This window comes from Mobula birostris, chromosome 5, assembly GCF_030028105.1.
Source record: "Mobula birostris isolate sMobBir1 chromosome 5, sMobBir1.hap1, whole genome shotgun sequence".
In the NCBI taxonomy this organism is placed as follows: domain Eukaryota; kingdom Metazoa; phylum Chordata; class Chondrichthyes; order Myliobatiformes; family Myliobatidae; genus Mobula; species Mobula birostris.
In genome coordinates, this window is record NC_092374.1 from 93,873,298 (window position 1) to 93,879,565 (window position 6,268).

The window sequence follows — 6,268 nt, forward strand, 5'->3', positions numbered from 1 at the left end:
AAAGAGGGAATCTGGAGCGGTACCGCAACACCAACCACCAGGAACTTAAAGACACTTACACCTCAAAGAGCGCAGTTCGTGCCTGGAAAGTTGAGCTTAAATCGGGGTTGTAGGCCCAGCAATCGTTTTTCACAAAACATGCTGCTCAAAATAAGGCTGCTATTGAAGCATCATTTCGTGTAAGTCACCTTTTGGCTGAACACAAGAAGCCTTTTACAGATGGCGATTTATTCAAGGAAGCAATGGTCATTACCGCAGAGACTGTTTGTAATGACCTTGAAAACAAAAATGGTATCACAAACGCAATACGTAATATACTGCTTGGCCCTGCAACAGTGACAAGGAGGGTAGAGTCTCCGTCAGAGGACGTGAATATTTTTCACTATAGTTCGATGAATCCCTGGATGTAATGCAAACAGCTCAGCTTGTTGTATTTGTCAGAATGGCTTTCCAGGATTTTACAACAAAGGAGGACTTCCTCACTCTTTTGCAATTAAAGGAAAGAACAAGAGGTGAGGATATCTACAATGAGTTTAAAAAAAATCCGTGAAAATGACATCCCCATTTATAAACTGGTGGCAATTATTACTGATGGGGCTGAGCATTTTCACAGATGAAAATGATTAAATCTAAGTACGGGAGCTGACTTGCTGACAGACACCTCACGAGGGTTGCCAACTTTCTCACTCCCAAATAACGGACAAAAGTAGCAGTCAAATCCCGGGACATTTGTGTTTACCCCGAAAAGACTACAATGAAGCCTTGCGCGGGCACCTGTGTGCGCATGCGCGTATGTGCCGATTTCTTTTCTTTATCCCACCAGTCAGTTTTGGCTTAACTTTCATTATTTCTACTTTATATAGGCTGAGTATTTATCATATCATTCCTGCTTTTTATATATATTAGTGTTATTTTAGGTTTTATGTGTTATTTGGTATGATTTCGTAGGTTTTTTTTTGGGTCTGGGAACGCTCAATTTTTTTTCCATATAAATTAATGGTAATTGCTTCTTCGGCGTAAAGCATTTCGGCACAAAAGGTTTCATAGGAACGTTCTACCTTAGCGGGGGGAATACAGGACAGTTGGCAACCCTACACCCTCACAGACTGTCTCAGACTGGCTGTCTGTAGTTATGAGCCAAATTTCAGGGAACGAGCAGAAAGTATTCAGCCCCAGTCATCACACTGGGTGCAACAGTCTTGTTACATACACCTGTTAGAGTGCATTCTCCAGTTACCTTATAAGGTAACCGTAGCCTTCAGCCAGGAGCAGATGTCATCAGGTGGTTCCCAACCTTCACCGAGTGTTTCGACCCTTAACCATGACACTCTGCAGTTGGTGGGCCGGCAGTGGTGGCCAGATCGCTGCCCGTCTGCTCCTGGCTTCCAGCTCCCCTCCTCTCGCCTACTCCAAATCCAACAAGAAGCCTGTTCTGCCTCTTCCCCCCTCCTACGAGCTGCTTGTTTTTTGCTCCTTTCGTCCAGGCCCAGATCTGACAACAACCACCATGCTGATTTGGCTGGGAAACCTCTGCAGCCGATCTCCACAGGGAACAACCATGCCTGCCATCCCTTGTCTTGACACTCCTACAGTAAGGGCTGGTACTTCAAGGCCTTTCTCTCGTGGGCCTCTTCCAATCCCTCCTCCCACGGCACAGTCAACTCAACCAGAATTATTTTCTTGTCTTCCATTGACCACAGTACAATGTCCAGGCGTAGGGATGTGTGTACCACATCCGGGATCTGCAACCTCCTTCCCACATCGACCCTCATCTCCCAGGACCTGGCCGTGAGCAGCAGATTGGGCTTTGGCTGTTTGGTTACGAAAGGCCTAGCTCCCTCTTTGATGAAAGTGATGGCCTTCCTCAAATCTGTGCCAGCCGTCCTCTTCTTGCATCTCTCCCGCTCTAGTGTGTCAGCAAGAGCCAGAAGCACCTTATCATGGCGCCAGCTATAACGCCCTTGAGTTAGAGCTGTTTTACACCCGGACAGTATATGAGCCGATATCCCCTTTTGAGCACAGAGCTTACAGTTTGGGTCCTCTCTCATCCCCCATGTGTACAGATGTAATGGTGAAGGAAGGGTGTCATAAACGGATCGCAAGAGGAAGGAAACACGGAAGGGCTCCAGTCTCCATAACTCTGCCCATGAGATCTTGCGCTTAGGCAGACCCATTTTGTCCAGGCACCCCGGGACCCTTGTTCCACTGCCTTTGAAATCCGCTTCTCTTCCTCACGGATCCGTACTTCTGCCTGTATCATGTCTCGCCCGTTCCTTATGCTTGCGTTTCCCCACTTCTGGAAGTGAACTGAGCTGAGGACTTGCCGCCCGACGCAGGGGTTGCCGATGATATCTTGCAGCTTCAGAGAACACACTGCCTCCTCCACAGCTGCATTAGCTGCCCACTTGTGCCCAGATCTGGTTGTAACGCCTGTTTGCTTTACCAAGACATCATTAGAATCTCTCAAGCTTAATAAAGCTCTGCATTTTACCACCTTGAATTCCTCCACAACAGATGGCAGGGGAAGCTGCAGTTGCCCAGAACGAATGTAGGGGCCCACTGAAGAGAAGCTTGGGGGAACTCCCAACCATCTCCGCAGGTGCTTGTTGGTTTTCCTCTCGATGTCCTCTACGACAGTCATGGGGAACTCATAAAGTGTGAAGAGCCAGAGAAGCCTGGGCAGAATGCCATACTGGTACAGCCAGGTCTTGAATTTACCTGGAAGTTCGGATTTGTCGATCTTCTTCAGCCATTCCTCTGTCTGCTTCACAGCATTGGTGACATTGGCCCCATCTGTCAGTGACACATTAAACCACTTCCCCAAGCATTTTATCAGGTTATCTTCGATGGAAGGGATGACCTCACCCTGAACCTGGAGGCTAAACTTGCTAGAAACTTTGCCCTTTCTGATCACCATGCACCTGGACTTCTTAGCCTTGAAGGACATCCTCGCCCAAGTGGCTACATTACCCAGGGTTTCCTATACCCATTTTGCTTGGACATGTGACACAGTTGTTATAGTGATGTCGTCCATGAATCCTCGTAGAGCCGGCTGAGCAATGCCTGACTACAGCGTCGGCCCGCGGGTTACATGTTCTGCTGCTGATAATAGGAAGTTCATTCCCATAATAAATAGGATGGGGGAGATGATGCACTCTGTTGGAATCCCCTTCTGGAGGTCCTGCCAACTAGTTGTAAAATGGGCAATTGTAAATCTGAGTTTGAATCCTCCTAGGTAGCTGGTGATCATGTCTCGAGTAGCCAATAGGATGTAGCAGTGGTCGCGTCCTTCTAGGATGAGGTCATGTGGAATAGACCCGTAGGCGTTCGCGAGGTCTAACCAGACAACTGTTAGGTCACCTTTTTCTCTGCATGGCCTGACGGATCAAATGGCTATTCATTGAGGTGTGCTCCAGACACCCCGAAAAGCCTGGAATACTGCCTTTCTGGATGGATGTGTTGATATGGCGGTTCTGCGTCATGTAAGAAGTCAGTCTTCATGCGAGCACAGAAAAGAAAATCTTGCATTCCACATCCAGGAGAGAAACTGTCCTAAACTGGGCCATTGTGGAAGAAACCTCTTTCTTTGGAATTAAGCATCCCTCTGCCAATTTCCAACTTGTTGGGATAGTACCTCTGGTCCAGATCTTTCTCATGACCTTCTACAGCCTCCGAAGAAGCTTTGGGCATTTCTTATACACCTTATAAGGTATGCCACTTGGGCCTGGGGCAGCTGATGCTTTAGGTTTCTGGATGATGTCCTGGATTTCCTGCTGTGTAGGCTCCTTCACATTCAGCTCAATTGATGTATTTTCCGGTCTACGCACAGCCCGATTGGTTCCTAGTCCCTGACCCCTCCGTGGGTGGCTGTGTGCCTCCCGCAGGAACTCCTCCACCTCTGGCTTCGAGCTGGATAGTATACCAGATCTTTGTTGGCCGAGAAGAGTCCTGGTGAAGCTGAATGGATCTCTCACAAACTGCGCTCGCCTTTTCTCTTTCTTCCTTCTTTGCTGTCGCAGATGTTCCGCCCTCCGGAGTTTGCACAGCTTTTCCCGCAGCTTACTGGTTAAGTCCTTGATACCTTCTTTTTCGGCCGGTGCGCTGGTTTTAAACCTCTTGTTGAGTGCCTTTAACTCGCCTCTCAAGTGACAAATCTCCGTTTCCCTCCTATTTGGCTGCCCCGCGGTAACTCCAGCTGGCTTTTCCGCTCCATTTCCTTAGCTAGATTGTACGCTATGGCCGTGAGTGAGTCGATCTTTCTGTGTACTGGGCCTGCTAAGGCAACTTCCAGGATGCCGTCTAGATCATCATTGAACTGCATCCAGGCGACGTTGTCTGACTATCCAGGCCATTTGAACCTGTCTTTCCTTGACGAATGGATTGGGGTAGACAAAGAGGAACTCACTAGGTCTGTTGTTCGGTGCTGAGGCGACTCAAGTGCGGAGAGATCTTCAGCTCTGTGGAGTGCTTCCTGGCTGGAATTCTCCTTCATCTCACCGGAGACTAAGTCTGTGCACTGCACTTGGGTTACCATTGATCCACATCTAGACTTGCTCTGGTGTAGTTTGAGCCCTCTGATGTTTTTGCAGACTTTCCCGCAATGACATCTTACAGTGAATTCCTCTCCGGTCAGTGTTGTTTGCTTTAGCTTCCTCGTAGTCGAGTTTCCTGTCCTGGCTGTTGCCAGTATGACTATTCTGTTGAGTCTCTCATCCTCCCCGCCACTCCGGAGACTCTGGGGCTATTGCTGTCCATGTTCAGTCGTAGCTTGAGTGGTGCCCTCTTGTGAGTACTGCCCAGAAGGTTGCTAGCCTTGTGAGCCCATGTCAGTCTTTCCTGGAGGTCAGCTGTCTCTCCAGCATCACTGACCTTCCTCGGTTGCCATCCAGTCTTTCCTGGAAGCTACTGGTGCAAGCCAGAAATTACTTGTTACATACACCTGTTAGGGTACATTCTCTAGTTACCTTATAAGGTAAATGTAGCCTTCAGCCAGGAGCAGATGTCATCAGGTGGTTCCCAACCTTCACCGAGTGTTTCGACCCTTAACCACGACACTCTCCAGTTGGTGGGCCGGCAGTGGTGGCCAAATCACTGCCGTCTGCTCCTGGCTTGCAGCTCCCCTCCTCTCACCTACTGCAAATCCAGCAAGAGGCTCGTTCTGCCTCTTCCCCCATCCTACGAGCTGCTGGTTTTTTGCTCCTTTCGTCCAGGCCTAGATCTGAAAACAACCGCCATGCTGATTTCGTTGGGAAACCTCTGCAGCCGATCTCCACAGGGAACAACTATGCCTGCCATGCCTTGTCTTTACACTCCTGCAGTAAGGGCTGGTACTTCAAGGCCTTTCTCTCGTGGGCCTCTTCCCATCCCTCCTCCCACGGCACAGTCAACTCAACCAGATTTATTTTCTTGTCTTCATTTGACCACAGTACAATGTCCGGGCGTGTGGTTGTGTGCACCATATCTGGGAACTGCAACCTCCTTCCCACATTGACCCTCATCTCCCAGGACCTGGCCGTTAGCAGTAGATTGGGCTTTGGTTGTTTGGTTACGAAAGGCCCAGCTCCCTCTTTGATGAAAGTGATGGCCTTCCTGAAATCTTTGCCCGTCATCCTCTTCTTGCATCTCTCCCACTCTAGTGTGAAATAAAATTAAATAATGAAACTTAGAATTAAAGGTATGGAGCATTGTAATATTCTTAAAGAAAGACAGCTATGGCCTGTTTGATATACTAGTTACAGAGTTTTCTTGTTTGAATTAATTTGAAAGTTTGACAAAAGTACTTTGTGTAATTCAAATACAATTCACCCAAATAAACGGCCTCAAATTGGAAGTACAATCTGAGTTGTTTTTTCTCTAAACGATTTAGTAGGTAGATCTTGCCCTTCACTGAGGTCGAGATAGGGGACCTTGGGCTTAAAAAGGTTAGTGACCATTAGTTTATATGGTTTATATAACACTCACAACACGCTGGCAGGCTCGCAGGAGAAGCCATCTGTAATCTTGTTTGACTCAGTATCTCAGTCATCTGGTTCGACCGGTTTGAACCAGTCGGAGTTGAAAGCACAAGGCTGAGGGCAAAGGCCACAGAACAATGCCAGTTGTAGCCCTGGACCAGAGCCAATAAGAAGGTGTTCCAGGTTGGTCAGGTAATCTCAATGAGACGGAAGTTCACAAATTAATTTATTTTAAAGCAAACAAATGATTACATGACCGAACTGCCAATCATATAGAAATGTCTAATCAGAACTGGTCAAAGCTTAAGCTCACT